The 22,668-nt window shown below is 45.7% G+C and overlaps 1 protein-coding gene and 1 long non-coding RNA gene across 3 annotated transcripts in view; one reads left to right on the top strand and one right to left on the bottom strand.

Moving 5' to 3' along the window:
• The window catches only part of LOC147342555 (uncharacterized), a 61,271-nt gene extending 48,731 nt beyond the window's left edge, over positions 1 to 12,540 (top strand). Inside the window, exons 2-3 of the mRNA XM_086384735.1 lie at positions 2,955 to 3,839; positions 11,235 to 12,540. The gene's annotated coding sequence lies outside the window, so the exon portion shown is untranslated. The remainder of the gene's footprint in view (positions 1 to 2,954; positions 3,840 to 11,234) is intronic.
• An 8,644-nt stretch (positions 12,541 to 21,184) lies between these two features.
• Positions 21,185 to 22,668, bottom strand: part of LOC147342554 (uncharacterized) — a 56,736-nt gene continuing 55,252 nt past the window's right edge. For both annotated transcript variants that reach the window (XR_015157912.1, XR_015157911.1), the window contains exon 3: positions 21,185 to 22,645. This is a non-coding gene — a long non-coding RNA (uncharacterized LOC147342554). The remainder of the gene's footprint in view (positions 22,646 to 22,668) is intronic.

Genomic DNA, 22,668 nt, shown 5'->3' with positions numbered 1-22,668 from the left:
AAGAAAAGTATTTGGAGGAGGGGCCCCTCTCCCCCAAGGAGTATGGACTTTAGATACTGGGGATCAGTGAAGGATTACAGTGCTTAATTTATCATGCTGTGGCTCTGAAGTCAACGAGGGCCTCCTTGACCTACACATCCAGCTAAACTTGGCCTACACTTCCAGTTTCACAGTCTGTCTGTCCCAACACTTGTTCCCTGAGGACTTACTCTCTCATGGCCCATTTGAGTCTAGATTTTGTCTTCCTCCAGTCCTGTGTTGCACCAAGGATGACCCCAACCAGGCATGAAAGTCAACGTGCAAAAGAATTCACTCACACCAAGCACACGAGCCTTGTAGATTTAACTAAAGATTTCTTAGAGGAGTTAGAGGAAAAATTTACAGCAGTCACACCAAAGTCCACTTTTAGACATTCCTGTTCTCTCCAAATTCCTCCTTCATGCAGTAACTGGCCTAAGGCGCCCGTCCTCACTTCCTGGGTCACCTGTTGAAACTTCGAATTCTTCTGTTAAGATGTTCCCCAGGCCCAGGAACAGAACTAGGCTGAGGGCCAGGGATTAAGGTAGACTTCAAGCCCCAGGTGTTTAAAAAAAGCTTTTCCACCCCATATCCAACACCCTTCAGGCCAAAATACAATGTTCTTCATGAAAGGAATTCTAAAAATCCTAAATATCATATGACATCCCTTATATGGGGAACCTAAAAAGAAATTATACAAATGAACTGGGCTTCCCAGGCAGCTCAATGGTGGAGAGTCCGTGTGCCAATGCAGGGGACACAGGAGATGCACATTTCTGGCTTGGGAGCATCCCCTGGAGGAGGAAATGGCAAAGAAACTTATTTACCAAACAGAAGGAGACTTAGAGACTTAGAGAACAAACTTATGGTTGGGGAGGGGGTGGGGAGGGGGGTGAGGATGGGAGAAAGAGATGGTTAGGGAGTTTGGGATGGACCTGTACACACCGCTATAGTTAAAATGGATAACCAACAAGGACCTACTGTATAGCACATGGAACTCTGCTCAATGTTATGTGGCAGCCTGGATGGAAGGGGAGTTTGGGGAGAGAATGGACACATGTATATGTGTGGCTGAGTCCCTTTGCTGTCCACCAGAAACTGTCACAACATTGCTAATCGGCTATCCTTCGAAACAAAATAAAAATTAAAAAAAAAAAAAAAAGAGGAATCTTAGTGTATAATTTCCCCTGTCTGGTTATAAAAGGATTAAGATAACAATAGACTCTTTGATCTGAAAGGATAAAGCCACACCAGTGTTTGTACTGAGATTGTACTGGGCAATCTCTCTTGAAGAATGAATCATCCTGTCAATCCTGGGCAGAAAATATGTGTCATAACCAAGCCAAGATAGGTATTGGAAGAGAATCTTTTTTGATCTTGTCAATGGGAAGAGTCAAGATGTTTAGGAGAAGATCCTAGGTGGTGGCCACTATTATCCACAGGCAACAGGTGGGAGCTTTGAAGTGAGGTTGACTTCCCTGGTGGCTCAGATGGTAAAGCGTCTGTCTACAATGCGGGAGACCCGGGTTTGAGCCCTGGGTTGGGCAGATCCCCTGGAGAAGGAAATGGCAATCCACTCTAGTACTATTGCCTGGAAAACCCCATGGACAGAGGAGCCTGGTAGGCTACAGCCTATGGGGTCGCAAAGAGTCGGACATGACTGAGCGACTTCACTTTCACTTTTGAAGTGAGGGCTTAGGCAGAGGATCTGGGAAGTGATGTCAGCCCTTTGGATGGCTAGCTCATTGACATTCACGGAGCTTGTATGAAACAGGAGCTTGTATGAAACAGGAAGAGGTAAAATCCCTGAGAACAATCCAGTTCAAGTGGAATCAGAGCCTGTGCTTTGAAAATTGCATCATGTACTTGATTGATACTCATGTGTTTTTCTTTTGCTCTTCCCTAACCTTCAGTTGTTTTTGAAAGTCCATTTTAGCTGGAGAATCTGTGGAACTGACTTGTTGCCATTTTAAGTGGAAAGTAGAAAGATATTTGAAGAAAGAAAGAAAGATGTTGCGGGAGCATCATTCTGTTGAGAGTGTTGGAGAGTGGAGGAAGTGAACAAATTGAGAAAATCCAAAGGGGAAGAGAACACTTAGAACCTAGAGGAACAGAAGAAGAGTTTCTACGTCCAATTCCCATCCTCCCCCTTGAGGTCCTCCTTGCAGGCCAAATTTTGAGGATATGAGTTTTATTTTATTGGGAGAAAGTAACAGTAGATTTCTTTATCAAAATATGGTTGCTAAGTTGGGCCACTCTACCCCTGTTTCTGACCCATAGTAAAGACAGACCTTTGTCAGTAAGGTTCCTGAAACTTGTGCACCAACACCTACTTTCAACCCCAACCACATACCTGCTCCCTCAAGGTTTACTTGAGCATGGAGGTGGGAGATGTTGAGATGTATCCTCTAGCTCACAGGTTTCAAATAATTGTTGCTAGCATTGGAATTCTTTCCCAAGTAAAACTGTAATTGCAAGCCACAAATATAGTGCAAATACAGTGCAATAAAATTAGACTGCTCTGGTTGAATTGCAACAGGGGGTCAGGATCCCATCCTTCTTGCTCCCCTACTCCCACTTCATGCCAAGACTCCCCCAGGTTTCCTCCTGGGAACTCTAGAGATGGAAGAAGGTCTTCGTGAAGGCCACCCCACTAGATAGGCATCGTCAAAGCCCTTGCCTCATGAGTCTGGCTATTGCATGTGGGTAAAAGTTCATCTCAATCCATTTGAACGTGCCCACTTTTCCCTGGAGACCCTTGTTCATGCTAAGGGAGGCACAGAGTGCATTTGATCTGTGAGGTTACATGCCTGTGCTGACATCTGCTGAGATGTCCAACAGCTCTTCAGGTCCTCAATCATCTATCCATCCAGGTTACCTTTGAATCATTCTTCATTCATATCTGAAAGCTTCTTTTGTGTCTTTTGTCCTTTCAGGAATGATTCTGTAACTCCAGTGTCACACAATGACACAGGAAACTAAGTCTCTCTATAACTTCCAAAATCACTGCAGATGGTGACTGCAGCCATGAAATTAAAGGACACTTCCTTCTTGGAAGGAAAGCTATGACAAAGCTAGATAACATATTAAAAAACAGAGACATCACTTTGCCAACAAAAAGTCTGTCTAGTCAAAGCTATGGTTTTCCCAGTAGTCACATATGGATGTGAGAGTTGGACCAAAAAGATGGCTGAGAGCTGAAGAATTGATGCTTTTGAAGTATGGTGCTGGAGAAGACTCTTGAGAGTCCCTTGGACAGCAAGGAGATCAATCCAGTCAATCCTAAAGGAAATCAACCCTGAATATTCATTGGAAGGACTGATGCTGAAGTTCCAATACTTTGACCACCTGATGCGAAGAGACAACTCATTGGAAAAGATCCTGATTCTGGGAAAGATCAAGGACAGGAGGAGAAAGGGACAACAGAGGATGAGATTATCAGATAGCATCACCGACTCAATGGACTTGAGTTTGAGCAAACTCTGGGAGATGGTGAAGGACAGGGAAGCCTGGCAAGCTGCAGTCCATGGGGTAGAAAAGAGTCAGACATGACTTAGCAACTGAACAACAATATAACCTGCATATAACAGGCAATCGTTTCTTCTCAAACATCTTTCAAGATTTCTGGCACAGGTTTTCTTTATTCCTGAAGCCTGCAAGCATTCTATTAGGGTGTTTGAGGCTTCAAAATAGAATACCCAACAGAGAGTAACTTAAAGCATAAGACGAAATATTGTTTACTGGAATAAGAAGTCTGGAAGTGATGGGGAGTAAGGAGATTGACTCTTTTCAGCAATATAACGATGTCATCAAGGACCCAGGTACTTTGCATATTCCCCCCACCGTGTCCCCTGCCCCTCCATCATCAGGCTTGTTGCATGGTTGGAGTTGGCAGACACTGTCTCAGACATCACCTCCTTACACAACAATTCCAAAGACTGGAAAAAAGCCTCCCACATCTATCTTTATTTTTTAAATTGGAAAGTATAACAGACAGAACAGATTGTCGAGTAAGAAGATGATTTTATTCAAGCTATTGCAATAGGAAGAATGTTCATAAATGAGAAAGTTCTCTAAGAAAGGAAAGGGGGGCCTGGAATTTTAATAAGGATAGGTCAGCAAAGGGGTCGTCCACAGTCTTATAAGAGTCATGAAGAAGACTAGAGATGAGTCTTCTTTTAGTGCATGGGGGAACATTGCTGTAGCTGTTTCTTGGAATACAAAAGAGAAGAGAGATTTCAGAGAACAAATGTGTGGGGGAATTTCTTAGCCAGCTGTTTTCTGAGAGCACAGGCCTCAGGTAAAGTTCAACACTGCCTGTCCTTTTTTTGAAAAATGAATGAATATCACTTGTCACTGAACAACTCAGAAGTAATTTATAAACCCCTGAATGGAGTGAAGCAGAGTCTGAGAAATAGTCTCTTGAGGACTTTTTGTTGCTTCTATTCCTGCAAAACCAGTTCAACCATCTGCAGAGAAGTGGTGGCAAAGGTAGGTTATTTTAGGGTCCTGGAGATCAGGCATCTTAAAAGAAATATGTTTAAAGGGCTTCCCTTGTGGCTCAGCTGGTAAAGAATCCGCCTGCAGTGCAGGAGACCTGGGTTCGATCCCTGGGTTGGGAAGATCCTCTGGAGAAGGGAAAGGCTACCCACTCCAGTATTCTGGCCTGGAGAATTCCATGGACTATATAGTCCATGGGGTCGCAGAGAGTTGGACATGACTGAGCGACTTTCACTTTAAAGTGAAAAAGAGAAAGAGTGATATAAAAGGTTGTATTAAAGAACCAGGAGTTGTACTCTAAGAGTAACCAGTCCAGTGGATTCCCACAGGCCAGTGGAGGAACACATGCAGTTATGCAGCACAGCTCCTTGAGTTTCTTGAAGGTCTTGAGCTAGAATGTCAGTGTTCTTGGTGAAATTGCTGTCCACAATCAAGGTCACTTCTCATAAGGGCATGCATGACCCAAGCATTTCACCAGCCTTCCTTAGTAGTCCAGAGAGTGGCTTGTCAAGAGAGAATTCCAGCTCACGCATGCTCTGCGTGATGGATAGTGCTTCAAGCTTTATATCAAGCAGTAGAGCTCCAGCTTCCAGACCTTCTTCAGGTCCTAGGGCAAATGGCCAGCTGCAAGGCAACCAAGAGTCCCAGAAGGAATATGGACAGTCAAGCTATAGTTCTTAGGTACGCCACCAGGCAGAAGGCAGACAAATTGGAAAGTTAGTTTGGAAGGTTGTAGCCAGATACTGAAGGAATCTGGAAGAACTGAAAATTGGGGGAAAACTCACTATTTGGGCAAGGTAACAGGATCTGGTTCAATTTGCAGGTACCCAGGTACCAAAACTGGGTTTTCCATGGGGAAGAAGGAAGTCAGTTAATCTCTGCCTGACAAGACAAAGTTTGCATATCCATTGTCTGCAGTTTATAGAGAGGTATAAAATAGCTCAAATACAATGACAATCTCATAAATAGACCCATTAAATGTAGCCAGCTCTGACCACAATTAAATCCCCTTTCAGGAACCTTCTACAACTTTCTGTATCCATTGCATATCCTTTATTACAACTTCTCAAAGTGGCAAAACATAAACACATTTATTAACAGACCCAAATAGCATATAAAAATAAGAAGCAAAAGTATATTATACTTAAATTATACTTAGTGACACCATTTCAGTATTCTGTCTTTTTAGAAATGATCTTAGTATCTAACAAATATCTATTAATGAAGTCAACTTAGTATCTGTCCAGGATTTTGAGAGTTGCTTAATGATCTTGGAAATTATCTTCAAGCTAACATACTAGAAAACATAATTACTATTGAAATAAAGCTTGTCAGAATAATATTTGGTATGATTAAACAAATATTTGAATTAAAAAAATTCTAAAATTCTATGTATTTAGTAGAAGTAATGCTAACTTAGAGCTTCCCTAGTGGCTAAGTGGTAAAGAATCGCCTGCAAATGCAGGAGACTTGGGTTTAATCCCTAGGTTGGTAAGATCCCCTGGGAAACGAAATGGCAATCCACTCCAGTGTTCTTGTCTGGGAAATCCCATGGACAGAAGAGCCTGGTGGGCTACAGTTCATGGGGTCTCAAAAGAGTCAGGCATGACTTAGTCACTAAACAACAACAATGCTAACTTACTCTATCAGTAAATCTGGATAAGTTTAGGAAGAAGATAGTTGTGTAGAGTAAAAACATATTTGTATCATGCAAAACTATAACTCAGAAAGCAGCTGTTTTATTAAACTGAAATTGTTGAACTAGTCTTGTTTGCCAAAGATTTACTTGCATCCTGAGTACTTGAAGTTTTTTAAAATTTCTAAGTTTGTTTCTGTAAGAATATCTTTTTATTTTTTTTACATTGAAAGTATTCCAGGCTCAATTTCCTTTATTTCTGGGGTATTTTTTTTTTTAGGAACATTTAATTTATATATGAGGTTTTTTGTCTCTAAGCCAGCCAGAATACAAAGAGTTCCTTTAAGATATTTAATAATATAATTTGGGCATGCCACCCAGAGAATACTACACACTCAGATAATGAGAGGTTTTCTGAATTACAGACATATAAGCATGCATAGGGGCTTCCGTAGTGGCTCAATGGTGAGGAGTCCATCTACCAGTTCAGGAGATGCAGGTTCAATCCCTGGGTTGGTAGGATCCCTGGAGGATGAAATGGCAACCCACTGCAGTATTTTCGCCTGGGAAATCGCATGGACAGAGGAGCCTGGTGGGACTACAGTCCACAGGGTACAGAAGAGTTGGACACGACTGAGCCACTAAACAACAGCAACAACAAACATACCCAGAGAGGGAGCCACCTCCAGCTTCAGCTGTAAATTTCAGCCATGGGTTAAACGGGTCCTCCTTTTTATTCTCAGCCTTCTTTCTCATACTTGCACTTTGAAATCCTCCCTTTCCTCAAAGCTGATTCTCATGTGCCTCTCCCGTGAAGCCTTGCCTGAGTCCCCTGCAGGGGGTAATTTCTTACATACCCCTTACTCCTCCCTGACCACTTGAATCAATCAACCTGGATACGGTTATTTATGCATATTCCTCATCTTCTCTCTAAATCCAAACTCAGGGATGGCAGAGACCAGGTTATCTTTCCTTCAACAAGCATTCATTTTACACCCACTGTATTTCAGGTACTGTATGCTGCTAAGTCACTTCAGTCGTGTCTGACTCTGTGCGACCCCATAGATGGCAGCCCACGAGGCTCCCCCGTCCCTGGGATTCTCCAGGCAAGAACACTGGAGTGGGTTGCCATTTCCTTCTCCAATGCAGGAAAGTGAAAAGTGAGAGTGAAGTCGCTCAGTCGTGTCCGACTCTTAGCGACCCCATGGACTGCAGCCTACCAGGCTCCTCTGTCCATGGGATTTTCCAGGCAAGAGTACTGGAGTGGGGTGCCATTGCCTTCTCCATCAGGTACTGTATAGGTACCTTTTAAACAACAAGTGACCAAAAGGTAGGATCCTGCTTTCATGGGCTTCTAGTTTGGAACTGGATATATACATTTGCGTTCTCTGCAACATTTGCAGTGGTTTGTGGAATACATTAATAAAGGAATAGCTTCAGGCTTAGATTCACCCTGGTACTTGAAAGGGAAGTAACATTTTTTGGGGGGGGCTATTATGTACCCTGAGCTCATGGGCACTTTGGACAAATCATTTACTTTGATCCTACTAATATCCAGAGTCTGAGTTGAGTGCTTTGTATACATATTTCTAATCTTTACAGCAACCTTGTAAGGTAGATGAGTTTTTCAGTTTTGTATTTATTTGGCTGTGCTGGGTCTTCGTTGCTGTGAATGGCTCTGCAGTCCCTCTCCTGTTGTAGCGCACAGGCTCTAGACACACGGGCTCCAGTAGTTATGGCTCGGGGCTCCAGAGCGCGGGCTTAGAAGTTGTGGCACATCGGCTTAGTTGCCCGCAGCATGTAGGATCTTCCCGGACCAGGGAATGAACCCATGTCCCCTGCATTGGCAGGCGGATTCTCAACCATCGGACCACCAGAGAAGTCCCAGGTAGATGATTTTGCAGAGGAAACAACTAAGGCATAGGGAAGTTATCCCCCTTGCCCTGAGTCGTGGTGATTGTAAGTGTCAGTAAGGAATTGGAACCTATGTCTGTCTGACTCCAGAGCTGCAAGTCAGACTGCTGAGCTTAGTTGAACTGCCTTGCAGAAAGCTCAGGTTGTGTCTCCCAGAAGACAAGTCACAGGTTAAGTCCTGACTTGGGGAGCCTGTGCACAGCAGGCAATTAAGGACAGGCTGGACCACATCAGTGACCCGAGGGCCCTTCCAGCCCTCAGTCAGGTGAGTCCTGGTGGGAGCCTTGGCCAGCAAGTGGTGGTGTGCTTTGTGCAGCTGAGGCTGAGGTTCCCAGGGGGCAGAGGGCTCTCTCACTTGGAACTGCAGCCCACCGGGCAGTGAGGAGCCAGGAGCTACCAAGGAACGAGAGCTGTTCGTGCCAGAAGCACACCCTTCCCACTGAGACCATACATCACATTCCTTGTTTTCAGATGAGTGCTCAGAGCTGGCTTTTCATGGAAGAGATGCTGTATGCAAATGAGCTTGGTGATAACCAGTACCAAATGCATTGTCACCCATCAGGTTCACAGCAAGTGGCTGCAGGCAGTCTAATTGATGTGATGTTGGGAAGGAGTGGGATAAGGGTTGCTGCCTTGACCTGAAGGATGAAGTAGCTCCCTCACTCCCTGCGGAAAACTAGGACCAGTAGTAAGAGCAAAGAGCTTTTAGGACACATTTACTATGAGTTAGGGGCTTTACGGGCTTCCCAGGCGGTGCAGTGGTAAAGAATCTGCCTACCAATGCAGGAAACACAGGAGACACATGTTCGATACCTGGGTCGGGAAGATCCCCTGGAGAAAGAAATGGCAACCCACTCCAGTATTCTGTCTGGAAAATTCCATGGACAGAGGAGCCTGGTGGGCTGCAGTCCATGTGGTGTCAAAGTCAGACATGACTGAGCACACTACTCAGGGGCTTTACAGATGTAATCATATTTATTTATCACAGTCAACCTCATAAGGTGGGCACTGTTATTATCCTTCCCAAATTACCAATGAGGAATCAGGCACAGAGAAATTTAAGTCTCCTGTCCTATGTTACAAGTCAACAAAAACAGCAGGATTTGAAACCAGATTGTTTAAATCCAAAGACTGTGCCCTTAACCACTACATTATATAGCACCTCCAGGCAAAACTAACACGGATGATTACTACAATAATAGCCACACATGCGCCGCACCTCATGTGTCCACACCCCTTTGCAGTCTGTCATTGTTGCCTCTCTTATCGGGAAGTGGAATCTCTTGCTCCACCCTCTCTTTTTTTTTTTTTTGTATCTAACCTGGACACGATTGAAGTGACTTAGCAGCAGCAGCAACCTGGGCTAATCGCATGACTTGCTTTGATTAATAATTATGGTTGAAGTGACACTGTGGGAGTTCCAGAGCCTAGAGCTCAGGAGGCTATGCAACTTCCACTCTCACCTTCTTGGAATTTTGAGGCCACCAAAATTCCAGGCTATCCCCCTGGAGGATGAGAGGTCACGTGGAGAGGATGAAGGCTCTCCAGCCCACAGCCAGCACCAATTGGCAATTGAGTAAGACCCTTTTGGATATTCCAGCTACAGCTGACTCCCCTTGTCTGCAGCCATACCTGTGAGCCCAGGAGAAACCAGTGCAACCTCCCAGTAAATCCACTGAATCAAAAATAGTAAGCTGTCATCTTAAGCCACTAAATTTTGAGGTGATTTGTAATGAAGCAATTGATAACTAAAATACATAGGTTTTAAATTCATGTCTATCTTGGGCTAGCTGCTTTTTAGTAAGGGTTACATGAAAGAGAATTATATGGGTGGTTTGAGCTAGAGGAATGAAGACAGCATGTAATTAAACCCTTTTATTTTATAGAGGAAGAAACCCGTCCCAGAGAGGAGAAGTGACTTGTCCCAAACCACAGTTTTTATAGCCTGAGTCAAGACTAAACCTGTCTTCAGATTTCCACGTCTAGAATTCTTTTTGCTACATGACACTGTCCAACTACACTGCATTAAGAGAGTGAAAGAGCTATTTCCAACTAATTTTAAGAATAAACATGAAAAGCTGTTTATAGTACCTAGTGTTAAATTTATAGTCTTAAATTGTGACATCCATGCAAAGAGATCCGTATGCCAAGGACCCATAAGATGCCAGGAAAGAAGCAATTACTGGAAACAAGGCTGTGAATTGTCACAATTGAATGTATATATATATTGTCTCTGGCAGGATCTGTGCATTTACAGATATGCCAGCTTCTTGGTAGACCAGTTGTTCTCACCTTGGCTGCACATTGGAATCATCTGAGGAGTTTTAAAGATTGTCTGAGGCTGACCCAGGCCTCAAAAGTTTGAAAATTGATTCTCAGTGGATCTGTTGTACAGCTGTGGCTGTGAACCCCTGCTCTGGACTGTGCATTCCTGGAGGGGCAAGATTTTTATCTTTGCACCCCCCAGAGTGCCATGCCAGAGAACAATTGTTGATTGAAATTGGGGACACAGTGCTGAAAGTCCCTACAGAGAGCAGCTATGGCAGAGTGGAAAGTACATGGGCTTTGACGTCAAAAAAATCTGTCTTTGCCTCTCAATTTTGCTTGTTTAGAGGCTGTGTAACCTTGAATACAACAGGCTGTCTGAGGCATCTATAAAATGGATATAAAGATGATACTAACTGCCAAGGGATGTTATAAATTCCACTGAGGTTATTTAGCTTTCAAAAAGCTCCTTGGTAACAGTAAAGACCTTCTCAATATTGCTATTTCTATTCAGAAAGGAAATAGAGAAAGTTTTTAAAGAAAATAAAATGGTAAAAGCAATGAAAGATTATAATAATTTAAGCAATACAGAGAGTTATTTTAAAAAATCAAGTACAAATTACCTATTATTCCTCCATGAAAAGTGAAAGTGTGAGTCACTCAGTGTGTCTGACTCTTTGTGACTCACATAGACTACAGTCCACCAGGCTCCTCCGCTCAAGGGATTTTCCCAGCAAGAATAGTGGAGTGGATTGCCATTCCCTTCTGCAGGGGATCTTCCCAACCCAGGGATTTGAACCCTTGTCTCCTGCTTTGCAGGCAGATTATTTACCATCTCCCACCAGTAGCTTCATAATTCTTCCATAAGTACATGTAAACATTTTGTTATTTCTCCTTCCAGGTGTCTTCATTGCTGTCTCTCTATGTGCCTGCACACACTCAAACACATCCACAAAAACACGATTGGAAAAATACAGGAAGACGTTGTGTTCATTTTCCTTGTTAATACCTTGAGTTCTTCATATCCATGAATGGAGTAGTTTTTGTGATGTACTTTGAACCTAGTGACTTGATGAACAATTGAAAGAGGTAATATGGCTATGATGAAATGGAAACAAGAGCAAAGCCAGTGTAAATTTGCAGAAAATTTACACATTTGGGGTGCCTAATGATTGTTGAAAATTATTTCCAAGGTTCCATTGTGACTAACCATTTTCTCCTATGAAAAGACTGATAAGTGTTTTCGCTCAGTCGTGACTCTCTGTGACTTCATGGACTGTAGCCCACCAGGCTCCTTTGTCCATGGAATTATTCAAGTAAGAATACCAGAGTGGGTTGCCATTGCTTTCTTCAGGAGATCTTCCTGGCTCAGGGATCAACCTGGGTCTCTGCATTGCAGGCAGCTTCTTTACCATCTGAGCTACCGGGGAAACCCTAAAGAGACTGATGCTTCCTACAAAAGCTTGGGAATTGGCATAAATAGTCTCGACCCAGGAGCCTTCCCTCTTTAGAAAGGCCTTAGTCACAGCCCCCAGATCCTTTCGGCCAGCAACCATTATTTACATGTGGCTTCAAAGCCAGTGAGGAAAGGAATGGAAGGAAGACCAGAAAGTGCTTATTCAAGTAACTATTAATTTGAGGAAAGCAAGTTTCATACCCGAGCCAAACTAAAGTTGATCCAAAAGTCAACAGTTAAAAAAGCCAGAGCAAACACACAGGTCAAATCTCTGAGGGCTATACTGTCTAGCAAGAGATCCAGCTTCAGGAAGGACACGCAGATGACTGACCCCTTTCTGGCTCAAGCCTCCTTTTTTTCTGGATGTAATGCCTAATAGCATCGGAGTCTCTTATGTGTCTGTCGCCTGGCAGCCTTGTCCATAAGGAGGCTGTGTTTACAGAATCAATGAGGAACAGAGGAAGGGCATCTGTGTATCTAAACAAGAGGCCTCTTTTAAGGATGCTTCCAGCATGGGCACGTGTGTGAGTGGCTCCATAAAAACAAGGCATTTGCCAGAGCAATGCCTTGTTCTGCCCAGGAACCGCTGCTCAGAACAGCCTTGGAATTTTTCTTTGCAAATTTTCTTTGGAGGCCCACAAGAAAAACCTGTTTCTTTCTTTCTTTTTTTTTGTACCTTTTGATTTTTTTGTTTTGTTTTGTTTTTGTTGTTATGTGGATCTTGCTTAGAGTAAAAGGAACTAAACTTGGAGTTGGAGAAACCTATGTGTTAATTCCAATTAATCTACTAATTGGTTGAGCGTCCTTAGATAATCACATATCCTCTGTTTTTCTTAATTTCCTTATCAATAACGAGAGGAGCATGATCATTACCTGCTTCCCATCACTTATCACGAGGGAAATTACCATGTTGCAGTGGTAGCCTCTAAGGTCACTACCAGGCCAACTGGTACACCCTACCTGAGGTCATGGAACAGAAAGGCTCACTAACCAAGTGGATTACAGAATCATTGTAAAACACATAAAGGAAGCAAGAAGAAAGAGATGAGCGCTCGGGTGCCGTGTGATCAGGGCGGAAGGACCACAGCACCGAACCATGGGGCGGGCAGCGTTCCATCTGCCCACCTCACCCTCTACCACATCAACCTTCCCCCTTGGGGACCTTCCCCGCTCATGGTTCGGTTACAGGATGAGAGTTGAGGTTTGAGCTAAGGGGCTCCCCAGTGGAAAGTCCCCTGCCAAGAACACACAAACTGTTGGAGAGACAGCACAAGTACACCAGCACAATAGCTGTAGCTTGCAGCTCACCTGCTGAGCAGGCCTGAGTTTCAGCCATGAGGTTTTGCAGGGGGCACACAAGTCAGAATGGGTGTCAATCAATGTGTGGCTGAATTATGGCCTCATGGATATTGATTGCTCATGTATATGTAGCACACCCAGAACATCAGAACCTCACAGGACTCATGCATATTTATGTGTCACTTATATTTAGTGCACAGGTGCCTCAGGAATATTTAGCGCCTCCTAAAAAGTAGATCGGAGAAGGCGATGGCACCCCACTCCAGTACTCTTGCCTGGAACATCCCATGGATAGAGGAGCCTGGTGGGCTGCAGTCCATGGGGTTGCTAGGAGTCGGACACGACTGAGCGACTTCACTTTCACTCTTCACTTTCATACATTGGAGAAGGAAATGGCAACCCACTCCAGTGTTCTTGCCTGGAGAATCCCAGGGACGGGGAACCTGGTGGGCTGCCGTCTATGGGGTCACACAGAGTCGACACGACTGAAGCGACTTAGCAGCAGCAGCAAAAAGTAGATATCTTTTTAACTTTCTATCTCTTTCTATCTATGGTTAAATATACACATGTCATAGTTTCTGTAATAACATATTTTATGAATTTCATTTGTCTAGTTTTTTCCATTTCTGTTTCAGAATTGAGTATTTTCAAACCAAACAACGAATATACACATTACAGCATTTTATCAGAGGGCTCAAGTGAAAAAGCAACTTGTAAACTGTAAAGTCCTCCATGATTTTAAAGAATTATTATTATTCCTGTTATTTTGATTACGGCCATTTATAAAAATCAATTTTATCTTCAAAGGGTGAAGAGGAGGTAGTTTAACCCAACGACTAAGAGCCGTGAACTCTTCTGATAATTGGCTTTAATAGTTTTGGGGAAATTGCATAACCTCCCCGAGATGGTTTTCTCATCTATGAAATGGGAATAACAGTAGTGACTTCATAATGCTCTAGTGAAGATCCAATGAGATAATGTGTGGAAAGCACTTAGGAAATTGCTTGACCCACAGGAATGATGATGTCGTCTAACCTCTATTGAATTGTGACTCTATGCCAAACCCTCACTGATTACATGATTCTATAGGTGTGCTTATCATGCCCACTTTATAGATGAGGATTTTAAGATAGAAACAGAATCCACATCCAGGCAGTCTGACTACAAGCCCATGCTCTTGACCATTTTGTAACACTGACGCTCCCACAACAAATATTCATTGAGTTAGTAAAATTTCCCACTAGAGCAGATGCTCAATACCACAGGCCACCGGTGTTGGTATTTTGAACTGACTCTCTCAACCACAATTCTACCTTCCATCTAGTTAGAGAAGTTGTCAAGGGGTACATGACATTTTCCAGAATCCTTGGCATCTAGGGCTATAATGGAAATTCTGCTTTGAGGTTAAATGCATTGGTGAGTAACATGAGAGGCAGAAGCAAGGTGAAGCCATCCTCCTGCTGCTAAGGCTGCTGCCAAACGAGGTGTGGTGGACAGACTCTCAGATGGCCCCGAGATTCTCCCTGCTGACATTCACACCCTTGTGAAATCCTTTCTCCTGAAATATGGGCAGTAGGACCTGTGACTTCCAGCAGCCCCAGGGATGGGTTTCATAGAAGACAATTTTCCTACAAACCAGAGTGGGGATGGTTTTGGGATGATTCAAGCTTATTACATTTATTGTACATTTTATTTCTATTATTACATCAGCTCCACCTCAGATCATCAAGCATTAGATCCCAGAGGTTGGGGATCCCTGTAATAACCCATGGGATGTAGCAAGGTGATGAAATTACATGTACATGATTATGTTGTATGAGACTGCATCATCCATCTTGCTAGGAGATGCTCTTTCTCTTACTGGTTTTTGGGAAGCTAGTAGCCATGTGGCAAGAGGTTGAGGATGTCCTCTGCTTAATAATAATCAGTACGAAACTGAAGCCCATTCTCTGACAGCCTGCAAGAAGCTGAATGCCACCAACAGCCATGTGAGCTTGGAAGCATTTCCTTCCCCGGGCAGGACTCAGATGAGACTGCAGCCCCAGTTGACACCATGATGGCAGCTTCGAGAGACGCTGAGTCAGAGGATCCATGTAAGCTATGCCTGGATTCCTGACCACAGTAACTATGAGATAGTAATAATGTGTTGCTTTCAGCCCCTAGGTTTATGATGAGATTGTCATGCGGCAATAGAAGACTAATGTGTGTGCATGTTAAGTCACTCCTGTTGTGTCCGACTCTTTGTGACCCCACAGACTGTAGCCCACCAGGCTCCCCTGTCCATGGGATTCTCCAGGCAAGAATACTGGAGTGGGTTGCCATGCCCTCCTCCAGGGGATCTTCCCGACCCAGGGAAGGAACCCACATCTCTTATGTCTCCTGCACTGGCAGGCAGGTTCTTTACCACTTGTACCACCTGGGAAGCCCTAGGAAGCTAACACATGAGGTTATAGCTGGGAGATGATTTGGCTGTTGTGGCAGCAACAGAGCATGCTGACGTAGGCAGGGCAGCCACCATGGACTGGATGTCCTTGAACCCGATAGTCCAGTGCTGGGCCCGTGATGTCCATTCTTCTAGCTCCTTTGGCAGTTTTACTCCCCTAATATCCCACGTTGCAGGCAGGAGGAGAAGGGGACGACAGAGGATGAGATGGCTGGATGGCATCACTGACTCGATGGACGTGAGTCTCAGTGAACTCCGGGAGTTGGTGATGGACAGGGAGGCCTGGATGATGCGATTCATGGGGTCGCGAAGAGTCAGACATGACTGAGCGACTGAACTGAACTGAATATCCCACGTTAAATCACTTTCTTCTTGAATTACTCGGAATGGTTTCCATTTCCTATACTGAATCTTAGTTCCTATCATCACCTTGCTTCAAAATCATGGCCTATCTATCCCAATATTTTATTCTTTCATGATCCAAAAACATTTTAGGAGAGAACAGAGTAGTTTGCTTTCAAAATGTCAAGTGGTTGAGCAAGTCTAAATTATGAACAGCCACAGCAACCCTTTCTTAAAGAAAGGTAATATTTAAGTTCTTTAATTTTTATTATTCCTTTTTCTTAAGTTGAATTACATTTCCTTTTATTTATTTTTAATTGGAGTATAATTGCTTTACAGTGCTGTGTTAGTTTCAGCTGTACAACAAAGTGAATTAGCAATATACCTACACATATATCCCCTTCCTCTTGAGTACCCCTTCCCCCATCCCAGCTCTCTAGGTCATCCCAGAGCTGAGCTCCCTGTGTTACACAGCTAAGGAAGGTAATAGTAATCTCATTTTTTAGAGGAAAAAACTGAAGTTCAGACCCTAAATGACTACCTTTTAAGGATAGCATCCGTGAGATATAATTTGAGGTTGAGGGGACACCCGATTGCACATTCTTTTCACTGAACTGTGTTGTTAAGAATATCCCGGGTCCTTGTATATCCCTGTACTCACTCTGTGGTGCTCACAATCCCTTAGGACAGATCACTGAGAAAACAGACCATTGCAGGGCAGTGCATCCAGTCCCGTGATGGAGCCTGGCACAGGATGTGGAGAGGAGAGTAGGGAGGGGCATCAAATGACCTGACTTGGGGGTCAGAGTCCCAGAAGGAGGGGTCCCACGGTGGCCTGGAATAACCTTCAGTGCAGGGACTTCATGGATCGCTGACATAAAGCTGTGGGAACTCCACAGAGTGGTGCTGGGCAGGGACACAGGCGGAAAGGCTTCAGTGACTCGGGGAGACCTGGGGTGGCCTTGACCGGCCCGGAGCGGATCCCGTCCACGTTTCTGAGTGCAGCGCGCTGTCCCTGGAGATGGTTCAAGCCCCAGGCTCCTTCTTCAAGGCTGACCTGCTGTCAAGCTCCAGCAGGCCACAGGCTTGTTTTCTTTACTTGCTTGCTCTTTGGCACAAATGTATTTTCCATTAATTGCGGTTTTCAAAAATTAAGTTTAAAGCCTTTGATTGAGTCTAAAGATAGATCTGGCTCACTTTCATCAAAACTTACCCAGCTTTCCCGTCAGGAGAGAAAACAAAGTTTGAGAGTTTAAATCTCAGACAGCTTAGATTAGTTCGGATGCCAAAATAATCTCAGCTCTAAGAGCCCATGGGCGATTTTTTTGGAACCCTTCTGAACTTCATTTTCCGTATCAGAAAAACGGGTGAAGAGGGACGCCTGTCTGAGCCTGTGACTGTTTCTGTGAGGATGAAAGGAAGGCCAGCGTCGCTGTCCCTGGCGTGCTGGTCCTTGACGAGGTTTCACGGCCCTCCCTGCCTGGCCCTGCCTGCCGCGGGCGGCCCCTGCATTTCCCACGACCTGTGTCAGCTGGCTCCTCTCTGGGTGTAGTCAATTCGAGGTGCTGATGGGAGGTTATCAGGTGGGGGAAGGGAGACGCGGGGGTATTCCTCCTCCCTTCGTCTGTGGGTGAGACCTCCAGAGCAGATGCTGCTTCTCGGCCGGGTTTCCTGCAGGCACGCCCCCCGTGGTCGGGCTCGGCAGGGGAGCCCAGCACCTCCGCTGGGGGACAAGACCGCCTCCCTCCTCCTTTTCGTCGGAAACCCCCTGGGCATCACCCGCTGTGGTCTTCGTTCTTCTCCACAGCCGTTTCCTGGTATTAGATTCCCTGTTTTCTTTTTTTAATTGGAGGATAGTTGCTTTACAATGTTGTGTTGGTTTCTGCTGTACAACAACATGAATCAGTCATAACTATATATATATAATAATACCTACATATAAAGCATCAGCGTAACCACATGCCCAGGATGGTCCCTGGCACGCTGGGAATGATGAGATGCAAGCACATTCCTGAGATGCAGGCTCTGAAACAAGCCTCCCTCTCTGGTACCCTAATGCCACTAACTACATCTATCTATCTATCTATCTATCTATCTATCTATCTATATCTCCCGGCCCTCTTGCGCCTCCCTCCCTTCCCCCATCCCACCCGTCTAGGTCATCACGTAGCACCAGGCTGAGCTCCCTGTGTTATACAGCAACTTCCCACTATCCCTCTGTCCTACGCATGGTGCTGTATATATGTCGGTGCTACTTCCTCTGATTAAACACTTGGGAAGGTTCTGTTTTCTGCTTGAATTCTGACGGCTGCAGGGAGTGGCGTGCACTTGCCTGATGGGGGTCTATTTTCTCAATGAATGATTAGCCAAGATACCAGGTGAGAGGAGGGCAAGCAAAGCCTGAAGCACAGAGAAGACTGGTTAGAGATATTGGGGTGTCTTCACTCCCCCTCTGGTAAGCAGGTGTTCAATGAATGGGGCTGTGCTAGGAGGATCGTTCCCTTTCTGCCTATGGAGGGTACCGTGAGAAACACGCCTTTGAGCAGAACAGAAGGGTAGGGAGAGCTGCTGCTTCCGTTGGCTGTTCGCAGAGCACCGCCCCCCCCCCCCACCCTCGCCCCGCAGCCTGTGCCCTGGGCTCTGGTTCCCTGTGCTGGTGAGAGCTGGCCTGGCTGCTCAGCACCCAGGCTGTCACCACGGGGTTGCTTGGGAGAACTGCTCCCCCTCATGAAGAACGGATTTTTCCAGCCCCACAATCTGGGGCTAGAGCTCCTCTCACCCTAAGAATAGACCGAGAATGTCTGATTATTTGCCTGAATATCTGAATGTCAAGAATATTTGCCACAGCTATTCAACCAAGATCTTATTTTCACTTTCCCACTGCCGGATTCCCAGCTCCACACCAATCTGTTGTTTACATCCCAGAGCCATTTTATTTTCATTCCCAGCACAGTGCGAGTCAGAGGCATCCAGAACGGGCCCCACCCAGAATCAGGAAGAGTCCAACACAGGCTGTGCCACTGGGAAGGAGACGGGATGGTCACGGACTGAGCCCACTGGAGCGGGTAGAGGAGGTGAACTCCATGCATCAGCGCAGCCACGTGCCGAGGATGGTGCCTGGCAGTCTGGGAATGACGGGCTGCAAGCACAGTCCTGAGATACAGGCTCTGAAATCAGCCTCCCTCCCTGGCACCCTAATGCCACTGACTACCCGAGCCCCTCTGTGCCAGGTTCCTTATCCGCACCGTTGCTTGTGCTCACAACAACCCTGTGAGGCAGAGTTACCAAGTCTGGTTTGCACATGATGACACTAAGGCTCAGAGAGGCTGAGCGATTTGTGCAACACTGCACAGCTGATCAGTGTCAGAACTGGGGTTCAGAGCCACACCTTTCAGGTTCCAAACTCATTATTTCAACAGTTTTATGCTGCCTCCCTGACATCTTCATGGCGGATGTAGATGGACCTAGAGACTGTCACACAGACTGAAGTCAGTCAGAAAGAGAAAAACAATATCGCATATTAACGTATATGTGTGGAATCTAGAAAAATGGTACTGCTGCTGCTGCTAAGTCGCTTCAGTCATGTCCGACTCTGTGCGACTCCATAGACGGCAGCCCACCAGGCTCCCCCATCCCTGGGATTCTCCAGGCAAGAACCCTGGAGTGGGTTGCCATTTCCTCCTCCAATGCATGAAAGTGAAAAGTGAAAGTGAAGTCGCTCAGTCGTGTGCGACCCTCAGCGACCCCATGGACTGCAGCCTTCCAGGCTCCTCCGTCCATGGGATTTTCCGGGCAAGAGTACTGGAGTGGGGTGCCATTGCCTTCTCCAGAAAAATGGTACAGATGAGTCTTATTTGCAGGGCAGGAATAGAGAACAGACATGTGGAATGGGAAGTGAATTGGGAGATGGGGATTGACATATACACTGCCGTGGATAAAACAGACAGCTGGTGGGAACCTGCTGTATAGTAGAGGGTACTCAGCTCCGTGATCTGGGATGACCTAGAGAGGTGGGATGGGGGAGAGGGATGGGTGGGAGGGAGGTTCAAGAGGGAGGGGATATATTTATACACAGAGCTGATTCACTCTATTGTGCAGCAGAAACCAACACGCTATTGTAAAACAACTATATCCCCATTAGAAAAAAAGAATACTCTGTGTAACCACACCACATATTTTGCAGCTGCCCTCACCAAAAGCCTGGGTGGAACCCAGCTGGCACAACATGAGGGAGAATGACTGTGAACCCAGCGGAATCCACTGCAATCAGTCCCCAGGGTCTCTCCTGCAGCTCAGGCTAAATAGCAGCCGTTACCTGGGAAACCAGAAGCCATGTGCAGAGGGCAGCGGCTGTGGAGGGAAGGTTCACTGGGATACACCTCCCATCACCCTGAGATTAAGGGACATAAAAAGAGAAGGTGGATGAGCTGCCCAGTGGCTGGTGTGAGAAGCAGGCTGTCATTTGGGAGAGCAGTTTCCATTGCAGGGAGGAACCGCTAAACCAAAGGAAGCCTTAATAACAAAGCAACAGCCAGAGATTACCTATTTGATGAGCTTTGTTCTCAATCTTATAGGTCCATGATCTGAACATCCCAGGCGTTACCAAGGCAATCATGCTTACGTGAAGAACCCAAGTCTCTAGGTCACTGAGGGTTTGAAGGTCGGAAGACCAGCCTTTGACAGAAACCCCTTGAGACGTTTCTGAAAAGCCCCTGGAGTGCTCAGTGTATCCACGAATCCATGCTGGGCGCTGATTGCCGAACACGGCAGCAGCTGCCACCACCCTCATGAGCTAGCCCTTCCCCCCGCAAGGTGCCCCATCTCATCCCGCCTGGTGGAGGATTCCACCTGTTCTTTCGAGTCCTAGCTTCCAAGTCTGCCTCCGAAACGTTTTCCAGGACTATTCGAATCCTCCCACTCTGTGGCCTTGAATCCCCTCACCTGAGCATGTCTTGTTTTGTTATTTTGTGTGTGGATTGCTGGCTTCCCAGGTGGCGTGGTGGCCGATGCAGAAGCCCAAAGAGACTCAGGTTGGATCCCCAGGTCAGGAAGACCACCTGGAGGAGGAAATGGCCATCCACTCCAGTATTATTTGCCTGGAAAATCCCATGGACGGGGGAGCCTGGCGGGCTGCAGTCCCCGTGAGGTTGGGGAGAGGTGGACACGACTTAGTGACTGAGCATGTGCACAAGTGTGGATGGCCAAGTCGTGTCTCACATAATATGGGGTGCAGGCTCTACACGGAGGTTCTTGATGAATGAATGTGTCCAGATATGCATGAGACAAATTCCAAAAATGTTCAGTGTCGACATACACGCTGTTCAGCCTTATATTTATTTAGAACCACTCCCCAAGCACTTTTTGCCAGGCCCTGCAGATATAAAATGAATTGAATGAGGCCCTTGTCTCAAGGGTTTGTGTGTTCCAGCTGGTTTAGATCCTTCCAGCTGTTTGACTTTTGGGGGGTGGTGGGGAAGAGGGGATATGTTGTCACAGTGGTTTTTTTTTTTGCCCCCAAGTAAGTGATAAATAATTATCTAACTTTGTAAGCAAATAGCAAATTTCTGAGGAAGAGAAATCCTCAATGAAACACAAATCCTTAGTAAACAATACAATATTTATCCAATTATAGACTACTTACTATGCTCTGAGGCTTCCCTAGTGGCTCAGATGGTAAAGAATCTGCCTGCAGTGCGAGAGATGCAGGTTCGATCCCTGGGTTGATAAGATCCCCTGGAGAAGGGAATGGCAACTCATTCCAGAATTCTTGCCTGGAGAATTCATGGACAGACGAGCCTGGTGGGCTACAGCCCATGGGATCTCAAAGAGTCAGAAGCAACTGAGCTTTCACTTCAGTTCACTTCCTGCACTCTGGGTTCATTCAGAAACAGCAGCTCTCCTATTCCTCCATGCAACCCTTTAAGTGCATTATTATTTCTGCTTTAATGATGGGAAAAAGAAAATGAAGCAAGTGCCTTGCTCCAGATCCCATCAAATGTGATGCCAGGTTTCAAACCCAGGTTTGTGTAATAAGTCAGGCTATGTCCTCAGCTGCTGTTCTGTGTCACCATCCTGTCCCCCGACGGTCCTTCTGTGTCCAGGGTCAGATAATGAAATGAACAGTGATGAGTCACCGAGGGCAGGCAGCAAACGTGAGGACATGGATGAACTTGTTTTCAGTAAGTGAAGCAGAGATTACAGAACAACTTTAGAATCCATTGCACAAAACCCCAGGCTCCCAGAGAGCCATGCAGAAAGCCAAGGTGTGTCATCGTTCTCAGAGGGGACCTTGGTGTCTGGACCTGCCTTCCCACCCGTGTATTCTGGGGCTTTCTCTCCTTCAAGGGTGGTTCTCTAGAGGCAGTCCAGAGAATTCAGATTTAACACTATTGTCCCCAGGGCTCCTCTGCCTGACTCATTGTGTGGTCTCTCACTGATGAGTCACCAGTCTATGACTCAGTTTTCACATCCTACTCAGGGCTCAGAGTTTGGCTGTTGGGCTCCTGGGGTTGGGTTTATATGGAGGTAACAGAAGGTTAGTGATATGCTGGTAATCCAGGGATCCTGGGCTGTACTTCTTTCCTTTTGCTCATGGGAGCATCTTCTAATCTGTCAGAGGTGCTCATGGATGCGCCAAGACCAAGGGTGCTGAAGTGGCCTCGCCAGTGAGGTCAGCCTCCATTTCTGCTGCTGCTGTGTAGACGCTGACTGTGGATCCTCCACTCCATGGGTGGCCTTCTGTGGCTGTGGTCTGTCAGAGGAAGACAACACCCTGTAGAGGAAGAAATCCTCTGT

This window comes from Bos grunniens, chromosome 29, assembly GCF_055505025.1.
Source record: "Bos grunniens cultivar Pamir isolate PY7600 chromosome 29, Bosgru_T2T1.0, whole genome shotgun sequence".
In the NCBI taxonomy this organism is placed as follows: Eukaryota; Metazoa; Chordata; class Mammalia; order Artiodactyla; family Bovidae; genus Bos; species Bos grunniens.
The sequence above is the reverse complement of the archived record's forward strand: the minus strand, read 5'-3'. Positions and strand labels throughout refer to the sequence as shown.